This window comes from Antechinus flavipes, chromosome 3 (genome assembly GCF_016432865.1).
Source record: "Antechinus flavipes isolate AdamAnt ecotype Samford, QLD, Australia chromosome 3, AdamAnt_v2, whole genome shotgun sequence".
NCBI classification, from domain to species: domain Eukaryota; kingdom Metazoa; phylum Chordata; class Mammalia; order Dasyuromorphia; family Dasyuridae; genus Antechinus; species Antechinus flavipes.
The window spans coordinates 478,536,802-478,553,558 of record NC_067400.1 but is presented as its reverse complement, the minus strand read 5'-3'; positions in this window follow the sequence as shown (position 1 = coordinate 478,553,558).

Genomic DNA, 16,757 nt, shown 5'->3' with positions numbered 1-16,757 from the left:
TGCCAGAGTAACTAATGAGGATGATGTTCCAAATTGTGAAGGAGACTCTGATGCATATTGTTAGAGGGCTTGTTCATATTGATTAAATTAAGGAATTTTGAAATATTAATTCATTTTCATTTGATGGAGGCAAAACTTGTAATAATAACTGACATTTATTTAATACCATATATATGTTATCTCATTTGGTCCTCATGATGATTCTGTAAGGTTTTTAATATTATCCCTGTTTAAGAGATGAGGATCATGAGGTTCTAAGGCAGGGGTCCTCAAACTAGGACCTGCGGCCAGATTCGGGAGCTGAGTATGTTTATCCCCCTCATCCAGGGCTCTGAAGTTTCTTTATTTAAAGGCCCACAAAACAAAGTTTTTGTTTTTACTATAGTCTGGCTCTCTAACAGTCTGAGGGACAGTGAACTGGCCCCCTATTTAAAAAGTTTGAGGACCCCTTAATAAGGGGATCAATGAGTTCTTTCTTTTTTTCTTCTTCTTCATCTTCTTCTTTTCCTCTTCCTCCTCCTCCTCCTCCTCTTCTTCCTTCTCTTCCTCCTCTTCTTCCTCCTCTTCCTTCTCTGCTTCCTCCTCCTCCTCCTTCTCTTCCTCCTCCTCCTTTTTCTTCTTCTCCTTCTCCTTCTTCTTCTTTCTCTATCTGAGCAGGACAGAAGTCAGAGCACTCTATTGCGGTTGTCCTTTCTCCCTCCTATTGATAGCTCAGATCCTGTTTTACCTACTTAACCTTGGACTTCTCAGCTAAACACAATGTGGGCAGAAAGGTGAATGCTGAACTGTCTGATGAAGGGGAGGGAAAGGAGGGTCAAGAATGGTGGCAAGTGGGAACAAGTGGGAACATGAATCACAGATGCTCTTTGATTTTCCAAGAATGAAAATATGACCAAAAAGTTGGTAGAAGTAGCATGCTAAAGAGTCCTGGATTTAGTGTCAGGGCACTAGGGTTTTCCCTGGGCCTCACTTCTTCATATGTAAAATGGAGGTGTTGGACTAGACAATCTTAAAGGTTCCTTCTGATTCTAAATCTATGATTCACTGTAGCCATTCAATTCAAGTGCCTCATAATGAATTCTAGTCATTCAGCAAAGGATCATGGAAGAATGAGGGACAGTGAACTAAAAAGGACTTTAAAGGTTAATATACTGATAATTTTGCAGATGGAAAAGCAGAGGGCCAGAGAGTTTATGTAATGTGTAAGAAGCCACACATGCACTAAGGGACAGAGCTGGGATTTGAACCCTGATCTCATAATTCCAAATTTAGCCTTCTTTCTCTTACATTGCATGCACTGCCAGGGAAGGCTCTGAAAGGCTTTATGTAACCAAAGTCCCATTTAGAATTATGTCTTTGACACATATCCACTCCCTCTATCCCCCCAATAAGCAAAAAGACTTGACAAGAAGAACAATTGTGGGTGACAGAAGCATAGAGTAAATCACTGAGTGAGCTGCCTGTCTAAGTGCTATTGTGAGAATGAACAAAATGTATAAAGGAGGAAAGTGATTAGTTCTTGGTGAAGACATAGACACCATTGCTCAGGATTCTCCTGCAAACTCCCTTGGGAAGAACACTTGCAAAAACGAGTTCATAACTCTGCCCAGCCTTTCTCCTTCTGGAGTGTATATGGAGTTCCCAGTGAGGGAGCACAGGGAAGATTTATACTGGGCATGGGTACAGAATATGGAAAGCTAGGAAGGAGAGGCTGGGTAGAGCTGCATGAGCCTCATGGTCAAACCATAGAGAAAATGGGATTTTTCATTTATTCATTCATTTATAGTTCAGGCACCTTGCCTGCTTTAACTCCTAACTGGTTATAATCCCTTGTTGGGAGAATGCCATTGTTATTGCTAGTCCTTCATTCTTGAAAAAGACCAATGACATCACGCTTAACACATGACTTGAATATAAGTGAGACAGAGCTGGACAAAGTTGTCAGCCTCATGCTCTCCTCCAGAGTCATCAAACTCTAGGGGCAAGGCAAAAGTCAAGACAATTGGTGATGGCCTGGAATGCAGTGGATGACCTTGGTCTTGCTAAATTCCAGGTAATTGAAGGGGCCTGTGATAATAACAGCAACAAGGACAGTGCCCTAGATTCATGTTGCACTTTTATTCTGAATAACTTAAAGCATATTCATGTGAATCATTGCATTCACAAATCCAACATCCCTTCTCTATGAGGCAGAGAAGGGCAGGCTTCTTTGTCTCTGTTTTACAGAGGGAGAAATTGAGAACAAAAGAAGTAGTAACTAAAATCCCAGTGAAATGCAAGGACAGAGACAGAATGAGAATTTAGTTCTACTGCCTCCTAGCTCAGGACTATGCTTTTAGGTAATATTATTCAATATGACCCTAGAGATAAACAATTGCATTAAAAATTTAATTTAATTTACTTCAACAAGCATTTATTGACTATTGTGTGACCAGAGACTGATGATACAGACAGAAATCATAATAGATAAGTTCATAGGTAAGAATATACAAAATGTGTATACAGAGTAAATACAAAGTAGTTGAGTGAAGCATTACTGACCAGAAAAATCAAGCATGAGAGGAAGAATTTATAGGAACCTAGGCCTCAGAAAGAGCGGCAGTTGAGCCAAGCCTTGGAGGAAGTTAGGGATTATATGATGAAGATAAGGAGAAGGAGCATTTCAGATAAGGGATAGAACCTTTGCAAAGTTAAGGATCCAGAATACAGTGTTGTATATGGGCATATACATCTAGTTCAAGAGTACCTGCAATAAAAGGTATGTCAAAAAAAAAAAAAAAAAGATATGTCATCTGTCTCTAAAGCCGGGATGGCAACTAGAGGAATTAGTATGTCATCCTAGAGACAATAGGAATCCACAGGAGTTTCTTCATTAGTTCTAAATGTCCTCATTGGTTCTTACAAATGCCCTTCTACTGTTCATATCACTGTTTCCCCCTCTGATATCAGAAGATTTCAGAAATCTCCCTCAGATATCAGTCAAGATGAGGCACAAATATCTGACTATATAATGACACAAAGTTAGAAGACCCTATGTTCATTTCTACCCATTTCATCTTTAAATGTATCAATCTTTTTTTTTTTTTACCTGAAGTAACAGTGTATTCTGTTTTCGACTAACCTAAGACACAATTCTTGTTGCTGATTCTTCTGACAAACAATGGGCCATAACTGGCATATTTCAATCCCAAAATGGCATTTGAAAGTGGTTCTGCAATGTCGCCAAGCCAGCACTTTTAGAAGCATCTGACTGTATTAATTTCAATCTCCTTCCTGATGTTTGCAGGAAACTAAAATGTAAAAAATGCTGTGGCAAAATAGTAAAACAAAATTGAAACAATAAAAAGAGTAGGGGGAAGACTCAGGGGGAAGAGCTGTCATTGGGACAGCTCTCTTTGCCTACTGCAGGACTATGGTCCTGTCCTCCTTTTCATGGAGGACATCCATGAAAGGAAAACAGTATCCTTTCCCTCTTAGAGTTCAGCCATTAGTTAGTTTTCTTTAAATGTTGGAGATATATGACTATATACTATTAAACATGTGTGAGACAATGCACTGGGGCTTTTAGATTAAGTTGTAAACATTATTTCTATCCATTTTTTGTTGTGGACTGAAACAGCCTTCCTTTGTCTGATTCAGAGCCTAAGGGAGAAAACAAAACCAGTTTCACCAACTTCCAACATTGGTTTATGACACTTGGCTTGCAGACATTCCTTTCTGTACTGAAGTTGAGTAGCCCTAGAGTTTGAAGCCTTATCTTGAGTGTCTCTGACAACAAACCTACTCTAACTGTTCATTTATGATGAGAGTTTAAAGCAAATTCCACTTGAGCATTGTATCTCCCTTTAAACGGTATCTTTATTTGTCTGATTCCTTCCCCCTCTTCTGCCCACGACTACAGCCTCAAATTTCCTTAGCTACAATAATTTTTTTTTTTTTTTAATTCTTGCAAAAGTACTGGTTTCCCTTGCCCGATTTTTGCAGCCTGCATTTTTCAGCTTCTCACCAGTAGGTGGACACAATCGTGTTCGGTTTATATAGCATTTCTAGCATATTGACTCATGTCCTGCTCAGTTCTAGAGATCTCCAGGAAGGATTGAACAGTCATCTGTGATTTATCAAAAGAATATGAAGGTGGGGAGGTGGAGAGGGAAAGGTGCTAAGATTTTAGAGGAAAAAATAGCTGTAGCATAAGGATAAAAGTAAGCATAAATTTAAAGTATTTAATATCATTCTGTCTCATCATCACTCAGCTGGTTTTGTTTGTTGGCAAGGGAAAATGGCAAAGATTGGGACTTTGGGACAATGAGGATGATGATAGGATGAAGGATGAAAGTATGATACCCCAAAGAGAAAGAAGAGGAAGAGAGACTATTTGTTACTTTAAAATATCCTCCACATTAAAATGAAGGGAAATTGTTCAGGAGGAAGAATAGACATTGTTAAAACTTTTATCAGGGAATTGTGGTGTAGTTAATGTGGGGAGCTTCTGCTGTAGGGATGTGAAGACTTTTTTTTTTTTTTTTTTTTTGCTAGAGATCAGCAACTTGACTAAGTAGGAGAGTGTGAGTAAATGTTTAACAACCAGCTATGGGAAAAAAAACAAAAACAAACCTGTACATAAGACACACTTTTAAGTACTATCTGCATTATTAACATCATCTCCATCACTTTCTTAATTCTAGATAATAAAAAGCCCTCAAAACAATGAATTAAACACTGATTTGTAACATTTGCCAATCTTTGAGGTGTAAATAATCATACTGAAAATTTAATAATCAGTTTTCATGATCTAGTTTGAGCTGGCTCCAACATACTCCTGAATATAATTTTGTTTAATTTTTATGTAGGCCATTGAGAGAGTGACTTGCTCACAGTCATACAGCAATGTATCAGATGCAGGACATGACCCCAAATCTTCCGTACTCCAAGACAGCCTTGTAGCCATGGCATCATATTTCCTCTTATGCAAAGGAGGGGCTTCATCATTCGGGAGTATTTTGGATATATCCACATAGACATTTGCTAAATCATAAACATAGCGATTATGTGTGTGGATGAGACTTCAGAGCATGGAGGAGGAGTAAATAAGGCTCCTGATGGCTTAGCTGGTGATTTTTAGGCACAAAACCATTGTTTCCATCCAAGGGCTCCTGCCTTTCATGGCAGATTCAGCTCTATCTGTCCTTAAGCCTAATCATCCAGAAGTCAGAGTTTTCATACATTTTTTTGAAATTGTTCTTCCTTAGATTGAGCAAAGGAGAGAAAGAAATAATAATAACTGACATATAGTACTTTCAAATTTGTGAAGCATCTTACATAGGTTATCTCATTTGAATCTAATAAGAACCCTTTAGGTAGGTAGTAAGATCTTACCTATACGTATTATTATCCCCATTCACCAATAAGGAAACAAACTCAGAAAGGTAAATTTACTTGCGCATAGCTAGTGAACATCAGAGATGACTCCAGGGCTTTCTCACTTAAAATCTAGCACTCAATCAATTATTCCTGACTATCTTTCCAAGGCAGGGATGGAGAAGAATAAGTTGCCATTTTTATAAGTACATGGTTATATTTCCTTTACTGACAACAACAGTAGTAGGTTCTAGACAGACTTAGGGTCTCAGCAAGGATGGCAGCTAGGCAGTGTGTGTGTGTGTGTGTGTGTGTGTGTGTGTGTGTGTGTGTGTGCGCGTGTTGGCAAAGAGGAGAGGAGAGTTTAGTCCAGATGTTTAACAGTCTCCATCTGCCCGATGGTGGAGGCATCCATCTTCTTTTTAAACTTAATTTTATAAATGTTAATTTTCATTTCCCCTTTCCCAATTAGCAACAACAACAAAACTGTCATAGCAAATATGCATAATCAAGCAAAGTAAATTCCATATCAACCATGTCCAAAAATATGTCTCACTCTTCATCTTGAGCCTAACACCTTTTTTTCATAAGGTTAGGAGCATGTTTCATTTTTGGTCTTCTGGAATCATGATTTATCAGGTTGTTGATAAGAATTCATAATTCTTTTTCAGTTTTTTTAAAAAAATAATGTTACTATATAAATTGTTCTCGGTTCATTCTGTATCAATTCATGTATGTCTTCCAAGTTTTTTCTGAACCTGTCCATTTTGTCATTTCTTATGATGCAATAACATTTCATTAATTCATATACCATTATTTGATTTAGCCTTTCTCCAATAAATGAGAAAACTTATTTACAAAGACAAAAAGTGCTGCTAAAAGATTTTTTTATACATGTAGGTCTTCTTCTTTCTCTTTGGGGTATCATTAGGTCAAAGGGTATGTCCAATTTAATGACTTTTGGAAGACAGTTTTAATTGCTTTCCACAATGACTGGAATATTTCACAGCTCTGACAACAGTGCCTTCATAATCCTACTTCCCTACAGCTCCTTCTCCAACCATCATTTTCCAAACCTCAGAGTTGTTTTAATGTCCATTTCTCTAATTATTAGTGATTCGGAACATTTTTTCAATTTGGAACGTTGTCAATTCATATGGCTGTCCATTCCTTTGACCTTTTACTTATTAGAGAATGGCCATCCCATTTCAGTGACTGCTTTCTGTGATTATTCCCTATTTTGGACTCAAGTAACATTTCTCAAATGCAGAGGATATTTTAAAGTAACAAATAGTCTCTCTTCCTATTCTCACTTCAGTTTTGCTATTGCTGAGAGAGTGAGAATTCATATGTAGAGTGTGGAGAAGTAGCATTTTAGGTACAAGGGTGATTGTGAGAGACCTTCTCAATTATAAATCTTGAAAGCTCCTAAGGAATTTCACAGCTTTTTCTGTTACCTGAAAACAAAAAGAAGGATATAGAAGAGAATGATTTGATGTGTTCCCTGTATTCAACCTCAGAAATATACACCAAGAGTTTTTCATCTAGAGGTGATTATTTAGGCTTTTCATTATAAAAAATAGGTAACCTCTATTTTAGCTTTAAAAGACCAAAACGTCCAACTAGCCTAACCCTTGAATTTTACATTTGAGAAAACTGAGATCAAGTATGACTTGCCCACACAGATAAAAAAAATGGAAGAGCAAATATTTGAATTTGGGTCCTCTGATTCCCAACTTTTCTCATTGCAACATAATGCCTCTGCTTCCAGAGCATGTTATAATTCTACCAACTCTTCCCATCCTTCCAAGCACCATTGATTCGCAGTTCTGCTACAATATTTAAATTTCTATTTATTACATTGCCATTGGTGATCAGAAATTTCATGGTGCTCATAATCATGAATCAGGACCAAACACATCTTTGTAAACTCACCATGCTGGGAAGAGTCCTAAGCTCTGGTCTCTCATGGCAAGGGAGGTAAAAAACCAGCTGTCAGCTCCTTCATTATGTGACTGGGGAGCACAGGCAGCCTATAGTCTGGGGACTTCCTTTATTCACTCAGGTCAGCATGATGTGTAATTGCTGGCAATCAGGTTTTGTCCCTGGTGACTGGCAGCCACTGAAAAGTCTTCTTGGCTATTGTAGCAATGAAACCTTTGAATAAAGTGAGCAAGAATTCACTTCCAGAAAAACCGAATTCTGTCTCATCTAGGGTCAAAAGTCCCCTAGTGAACATGTAGGGAGGCTGGACCCATCTGGGAAGGAAAAAATTAAATAGGCTTTAATCCTTGAATCAGGCTGTAGAACCATAGAATGTTAGAACTAGGAGAGAACACAGAGAAATGTTAGCACTTAGAGATCATTTAGCCCAGAGATGCCAACATCCATTCCAGAACACTCCTCAGTTCCATAAGAACCAGAATAAAATGTAATTAGGAAATATTTAGCAAAATAAATAAAAATACAATCAAACATATTCTGTATACATGCGTAGTGTTCTAAGCCAATATGCACCATGTAAGAATTCTTAGGAACTGTTTAGTGGCCCACATTTCTATTTGAATTTGATATCATAGATTTTATCCAAACTGCTCATTTTTGAACAGAGGAAACTGAGACAGAATTACTTGCTTAAAGGACAATTCTGGAGATTATCTTAGACCAAATCTGGTTGCCAGTATAGTAAAAAAAAATGACTTTATTTGAACTCCAGTGAATTTATTAGGAACTTCTCTCAGTGATGTATTTTATCTATAATGTAGAGTTTGAGAATATGAAAATGATCATAGGATCATAAATCAAGAGCTAGAAGGGACATTATTGTCCATTCAATCCAACCAATTCATTTTGTAGATGATGAAATGGAGACCCAGAAAAGTGAGGTGATTTGCCTGAATACATACAGGTAGGATGCTTCAGAGGCAAGGGTTCTCCATTATTCCTCTGTGTCGAATTGCTTCTCAGAGACCAGCCAGAGGCTTTTAACCTTTTTGGTGTAATGGACCCATTTGGGAGTCTGGGGAAGCCTATGAGAATGATGTTCTTAAATCTATAAAATAAAATACATGTAACTACAAAGAAAACCAATTATAATGAAATAGTTATCTGTAAAAAAAATCACAGATCCTACATTAAGAATTCCTGATCCAAGTGACACATGAAGACTGGATGCTCTCTGTAACATCTATGAAGTGTGTTCATCTACTCTTATCTGGATGGATGGTAGAAGTCCAGGGTTCAGGGATGTGGAAAACCAGTAATGTCCTTCAAATTTTGAATATCCATTTGGAAATTTGGACAGAACTGAAGAAAAACGGTGAGATACAATCTAAATCCAAGGCCCTAAGAAAGTCAAGGATTAGATCAAAAAGTGAAATCCTAACCTTGAACTCTTTCAACTCCAATCAAAGTGTTCTATACAGACAATTTCAAGGAGATGGAGATTCTAACTTCCTGCCCTGTGAAAAGAGCTGGAATTATTTTACTTGGCTATACTTTGCTTCTTTCCAGATTATAAGTGTCTGATGATTTGGCCTAAACACTCAGCAACATCTTGCAAAAAAAATTTTTTTTTTCCTTTAGCAATTAACATTAGACTTAGGCAATTATTTTCTTGGGTCTCCAAGAAAGCTCGACATTGCTAAAAGTATTTTGTTTGTTTTACCAGGATAAAAAGAGTAAAAGAAAATTAATTAGTGTTTCATGAGTCACACAGCTGACACACACCTTCTACTTTTAAAAACAAACAACCAGGACACCTTAGTCGTTAAACAGCACTACTCCCCCACCTTCCCATCCTGTTCTAACTCCTTCCAGACTTTGAGAACCTTGATACAGTTGGGTGCTTATGAAGACAATGTTCTACTTTTCACTAACTTTCTAATGACTATCTTTTCTTGCTTTCCTCTCTTTTCCTATTTGACTGTCTGGTCTACCTGTAACATTCATATTTTCCTTTGTTGCAATCATGAATATTGCCTGGGCTGGTGGTATATCAAATTCAATTCAATAATCATTTATTAATTATCAACTATATGAAAGGCAAATTGCTAGGAACAGAAGAACAAAAATGTAATCGTCCTTTCCTTCAAGAAGCTAACATTCTGCTGGAGTGTATTTTCCAACCAATATTTCTATCATAAGCATGTAATTAATATGATCTCAGAATAAATCAATCAAAAGTAAATTAGGTATAAATAAGTCCTTAATGAATTTGAAAAGACCATATGGGCTTTGGGTCATTGGGTGAAAACATGATGCTGCATAGGAAATATGAGACAACTAGTGGTACTGTGAATAGAGGACTAGGCCTGGAGTCATAAAAAAACTGAATTTAAATCCAGTCTCAGACACTTTCTAGTTCTATGATCTTAAGCAAGTCACCTCTGCATGGCTCCATTTCCACACTAAAAAATGGGGATGATAATGATTTACTTCCCAGGGTTATTGTAAGGATCAAATGAGATACTATTTATAAGACACTTAGCACAGTGTCTAGATACAGGAGTCCTCAAACTACAACCCATGGGCCAGATGCGGTAGCTGAGGACGTTTATCCCCCTCACCCAGGGCTATGAAGTTTCTTTATTTAAAGGGCCACAAAACAAAGTTTTGTTTTTACTATAGTCTGGCCCTCCAACAGTCTGAGGGACAGTGAACTGACCCCCTACATAGTAGACCCAAATAAATTTTAATTATTATTATTTCTTATGATTGATTTACGGCAATTGGTCATGCCTTATGAGGTTACTGATAAAAAACAACAAGTTATCCTGAGGTCCAACTATTACAGCAACTAGTTGGTTGAAGCAGTTGAATCTAGCAGTGAAAGACCCCTAAGAAGGACTTGCTCTTGGGGTAAGGGGAAGATACTTTTTTTTTCAAAAGGTTGGAAGATCTGTAATTCCCATCAGCATCGGTTGCATCTTTCCCAGAGCAGCCTGACAGTGCCCTGACAGTGCCATCTCCATCAAGAGATGAGAGATGAAGACTGAGGACAAGTTAGACATAGGGAAAAGGAAACTTCAGAACTCCCTAAGGATATTAACTCATGGAATCCAGTAGAGGGCTATATCTAAGGGGGAGGGAGCTTTGAGAGGATTCCACAAAGATCTTACTATGTTGCCCCCATACTTAATAAGCTCCAGTGCCCCCATCATCTTTAAGATTCAATATAAAATCCTCTGTTTTGTGTTTAAGGACTTTTAAAACGTTTCCTTCTTTCCCCACCTCCAATCTTTCTAATTTTTTTACACTTTATGTCCCTTTTTCTCTATATCCTCTTCAATCCAGTGACATGATGTTTTGGCTATTTTATGAATGAGATAGTCTCTTTGTTCTGGACATTTTCTCTGTCCTGCTATACCTAAAATATCCCTCCCCTCCCATTGCCTCCTCTTGGCTTTCCAGACTTTCTTCAAGTCCCAACTAAAATACTATCTTTTATAGGAAGCCTTTCTCAACTCCTCTTAATTCTAGTCATTCCTTCTGTTAATTATTTCCTATTTATCCTATATGTAGTTTGTATGCAATGATTTGCTTGTTTTCTCCCCCATTAGATTGTGAGCTTCTTTAGGGCAGTAATTGTTTTTTGCCTTTCTTTGTATACTCAGAATCTAGCATAAGGCTTGGCATATAGTAATCATTTAGTAAATCATTATTTATTGATTTACTGAAAAAGGGAGAAAAGGACTTCCAGTAGTCAGAATCTGGGTACTCATGTTCTTTAAATTAAAGTCCACTTTTCCTGAGGATGCTGTTTTGGCAAGGGGAGAGTACATTTTCAGTTTGGGAAAGATATTTCCATGACAACTGTCTTTGCCGTACCTTTCTATATCCTTGCTTAGTAAATTGTCCTTCTCAAAGCTAAGTCAAGCTGATAATCAATGGGGAGAAAAATGGGGGTGTCTCATGTGCATCTCTACAAAACCTTCCCAAACCCTCAGGATTAACTCTACAAGCCTGAAAAGTAAGAGTTGCAGCTGTTCTCTGGCAACTAGGCAATCAATGTTAATGGGAATTAGAGAAAAAAGCCTCAGAACTGGTACTTCAGGCATAACATGGAAGGAAGATTGTCTATTTTATGTTCCTCTCTATAGATAGTGGTCCACAGAATTATTTGTTCAATAGCAAGGCAATAGTCAGGGAAGAACCCCTAAAAGACTATATATTTTACATTCTATAGAAATATTTTATATTTCTGAAAGAAAATTCTTTCTATGCCACAGATATGGTCTTCATATATAAAGCAGGGAGAATCAAATAAGAATATTCTACATGTACCTACCTCTTAATCTTGTATAATAAGTGGAATATGAGAAGTAGCTTATATTTTTATAATTATTTTCTATCCCTACATTCACAGTGATTTAGATGTCAAAATAGACTCCATGTATATAAGATTATGTATAATTGAAAGCGCTCTTCTTGGAGGAAGGGATTGCTCTTGTCTTTACACCACAAGTGTCTGGAACAAAGAGCAGAATAGAAGAGAGAGCACTTGGCTTGTAGCCAGAACATGAGTTCAAATCTTACCTCTGGTTCTTATTACTGGTGTGAATTACTTAACTTTGCTGGCCATCAGTTTCTTTTTCTATAAAATGAGGAAGATAAATTTGATGGCCTTTGAGATCTGCTCTGATTCCAGAGCAGAAGTTCTACACTTTTTTTTTTTTTTTTGGTCATGAACCCCTTTTGCAGGCAGATGAAGCTCATTGACCCTTTCTCAGATAAACAGCCCACATCTATAGGAAGTGAACTCCTAACGGCAAAAATTCCAGGATCATATGGATTAATAAATGAATTCTAGCAAACATTCAAAGAACAATCAATTTCAATACTATGTAAATTGTTTGCAAAACTAACAAAAGAAGGAATCCTACCAAATTCTTCCTATGCCATAGATATGGTCTTCATATATAAAGCAGGAAGAATCAAATACAAAAAAAACCAAAACAAACAAACAAAAAAAAATAGTGTAATTAAAAGAAAATATTATCAAAGAAAATAGAAAAACTTGTCACAAAGATTAAATACTATTTCCAGGTTGTATTTATACCAGATATTTAGGGCAGGTTTAATATTAGGAAAACTACAAATGTAATGATATTAATGACAAAATCAACAAAAAAAATCACGATTTCAATAGAGGTAGAAAAAGCTTTTAACAAAATATTGAACATATTTCTATTATAGACTTTAGAAAATAAAGGAATAAATAAATCTTACTTTAATATGGCAAATATTATATATTTAAAACCAATAACTACTATTATTTGTTTTTTATTATTAACTACAATTATTTGTAATAGAGACAAATTAGAATCTTTTGCAATAAACTCAGAGGTGAAACAAATGTCTATTGTCATTTGACTTGACGGTACTAGAAATATTGGCTATAGTAATAAGATAAGAACAAAAAATCTGGGTGCTGGTGTGGGGGTAATAAGCCTAAGTTAAGAGGAAATAAAATGATTACTTTTTATAAAGATGGTATACCTAAAGAACCCAAAAAAAGTCAAGTAAAATTTAATTAAAACAATAACTTTGCTAAACTTGCAGGATATAAAATAAATTCACAGAATCATCAGCACTTCTACATAATACCAATTCAACTCAGTTAGAAGACAGAGAAATTCCATTTAAAATTACTATAATATATTTGTATTTCTACTTTCCAAGATACCTACAAAAACTAAAAAATATATATATAACTATAAACAACTATTTATAGAAATAAAGAGAATTAAATAATTGGAAAAATATTAACTGTTCATGGGTAGGACAAGTCAATAAAACAAAAATGACAACTTTGCCTAAATTAATTTTCTTATTCAATGACATGCCATTCAAATTACCAAATGATTTAAGAATTTCTAGTAACTAGGATCTATGAACTTACTCCTTTGCTATTTATATTCTCTCAATATGAGTCCACATTTTCCAGAGATCTTGTTTATGTTAGGGGATTACATGCCTTTTTTTCTAGTTCTATAAAACAACACAATAACAACAAAATTCATTTGAAGGGGAAAAGAGGTCAAGAATCTCAAGAGAAATAATGAAAAGAATTAGGAATGAAATGGGTCTAGCAGTGCCAGACCTCCAACTTTACTATAAAACAATTATTAAAAAAAAACAATGTGGGAAATAGAATGACTAGTAGAACAGATTGGATACACAATATATAGAAATAATTGTACTAATACTTCATGTTTGATAAACACAAAGATCACAGTTACTGTTTTCCTGTTGTGTTCCAACTCTTTGTGACACCATTTGGGGTTTTCTTTGCAAAAAATATTGGAGTAGTTTGCCTTTTTTTTCCAGTTCACTTTATAGATGAGAAAACTGAGACAAAAAGGATCAAGTTTCTTACTCAGGGTCACACAATTAAAAATTGTCTGAGGCTAGATTTGAATTCAGGTTCTTCTGACTCCATACCTGGCAACCTATCTACATTGTACTAATTATCTGCTCTAATTATTAGCATAAGAACTCAATATTTGACAAAAATTTCTGGGAAAATTGGATAATAGTATGGAAAAAATTAGATTTAGACCAGTGCTTGACACCTTATGCAACAATAAGCTTCAAATGGGTATGTGACCTAAATAGAAAAGGCATATTATAAATAATTTAAAGAAACATGGACAAAAATCACCTATCACCTATCATCTATGGATAGGGGAAAAGCTCATGAGCAAAGAATGAAAAGAATCACAATGTATGATTTTGATTAAGTAAAATTATATTTTTTACATAAAGAAATCTAGTAAAGCTAGGATGAAGAGGGAAACATTTAACAAGGAAAAATATTTGCATAAAGTTTTTAAGTACACAAAATAAAATACATAATGTAACAAAAGATTCTATATAGCTATCAAAATATAGTTTTTTAAAAAAAGGATTTTAAAGACCTCGGGTTAAAAAATCTGCTCCCATTATGATGCTATGATATTAATATATGTTTATTGAATATGGGTTGCTGTTGAATTTAGTTGTTGTTGCATGTGCTAATCTGTCTGCCCATAGTCTGCTTTGAAGCACTCAATGAATTATTCAAGGTAGCATCTATGCTTGGGTTAGGGATACTATCTTGGCTAATAATGACTTTTCTACTTGTCTAAAGTTAGCATCAGAGCTTAAAAGAAGGAGATAGTTTCTTTTCCCTCTAAGACTGGAGACAAAGACAAAAAACTAGGCATAGATGTGGGCAAGTGAGGATAGATAGGAATTCACTTCTGACAAAAATAATAATGTCACTATAAATTTAGCCTTGACTCTGGAGGACTTTGGTATTGTTCATTTTCCCCCATCGTGGCCCTTTAGACTGTAATTTATTCTAGCAAAGCTTGCCCCTCCTCCTTTTAACTTTTCATAAAGCAGGGGCTCATGCTTTATTGTTAAAACTGGTTTTCAAGGGGATTTTCTGCTGGTGCAAGCTACTTTAAAATAGTAAATAGAAAAAAGAAAGGTGCCAATAGAGGAAATCAGTAAGTCTTATATTATAACTGCTGTCTATGAATTTTAAAGTATGACTCCTAGGGATAAGCCTAAATGCTGATTATTAAGAAGTGATAACTAAAGAAGGGCAAGTAGCATGGTGTAGGAGAGGGAATGTGAAATTGCAAGTTAAAAGAACTGGTTTCAAATACTAACCCTGCTTTTTACTTTGGGCAAATTATTCAATCTTTTGGTTTCAGTTTTTTTTTCATCTGTAAAATGTGGGAAGTTTGGACTATAAGGCCTTTTCTAGCATTAAATCTATGAACCAATTGGCAAAAATCAACTATCTGGACCTAGTAATGGCCAAATTCATGTAAATTTGGATAACAAATTACCCTATTCCTCAAGTAATGTCTAAATAGAATCTCCATCTAATCTTGAAAAATACTAAGTAATCAATTAGTTGGTTGGTGTTGAATTACCACTATGAATATGCTGATATTTAACTTGGAGGAGACTTTTAGTCCTCCTGACTCCAGGCCCAGTGCTCTATCCACTTTACCATCTAGTGGCCCCAAGAGGAGAATTTTGGAAGGGGGTCATCAAAACTGTCTTCAAACATAGTAATATAAATTTTTTGTTTTGCTTTTGAAGCCTTTCATGACTTAACCCTTTTCTGCCTTTACAATTTTCTTACAAATTACTCAACTCTGATCTAGTGACACTTCCTTGCTGTTCCTTGAACAACACTCTCCATCTCCTGAATTCTTGTCTTAAAATTTGCTGTCCCTTTTGACTGGAGTTGTCTTCCTCTTCATCCATTTCCTGAATTGCTTTAAGATTTAGCTAAAGACCTACCTTCTTCCCCAGAGATTCTACTAAAAAGCTATTAGAAATAATTCATAATTTTAGCAAAGTAGCTGGCTACAAAATAAATCCCCATAAATCCTCAGCATTTTTATACATCACCAACAAAACCCAACAGCAAGAGATACAAAGAGAAATTCCATTCAGAATAACTGTTGATACCATAAAATATTTGGGAATCTATCTACCAAAGGAAAGTCAGGAATTATATGAGCAAAATTATAAAAAAGTCTCCACACAAATAAAGTCAGACTTAAATAATTGGAAAAATATTAAGTGCTCTTGGATCGGCCGAGCGAACATAATAAAGATGACAATACTCCCTAAACTAATCTATTTATTTAGTGCTATACCAATCAGATTTCCAAGAAAATATTTTAATGATCTAGAAAAAATAACAACAAAATTCATATGGAACAATAAAAAGTCGAGAATCTCAAGGGAATTAATGAAAAAAAAAATCAAATGAAGGTGGCCTAGCTGTACCTGATCTAAAATTATATTATAAAGCAGCAGTCACCAAAATATTTGGTATTGGCTAAGAAATAGATTAGTGGATCAGTGGAAAAGCTTAGGTTCACAAGACAGAATAATCAACTATAGCAATCTAGTGTTTGACAAACCCAAAGCCCCTAACTTCTGGGAAAAGAATTCATTATTTGATAAAAACTGCTGGGATAATTGGAAATTAGTATGGCAGAAATTAGGCATGGGCCCACACTTAACACCATATACCAAGATAAGATCAAAATGGGTCCATGACCTAGGCATAAAGAACGAGATTATAAATAAATTAGAGGAACATAGAATAGTTTATCTCTCAGACTTGTGGAAGAGAAAGAAATTTGTGACCAAAGATGAACTAGAGACCATCACTGATCACAAAATAGAAATTTTTGATTACATCAAATTAAAAAGCCTTTGTACAAATAAAACTAATGCAAACAAGATTAGAAGGGAAGCAACAAACTGGGAAAACATTTTCACAGTTAAAGGTTCTGATAAAGGCCTCATTTCCAAAATATATAGAGAACTGACTCAAATTTATAAGAAATCAAGCCATTCTCCAATTGATAAATGGT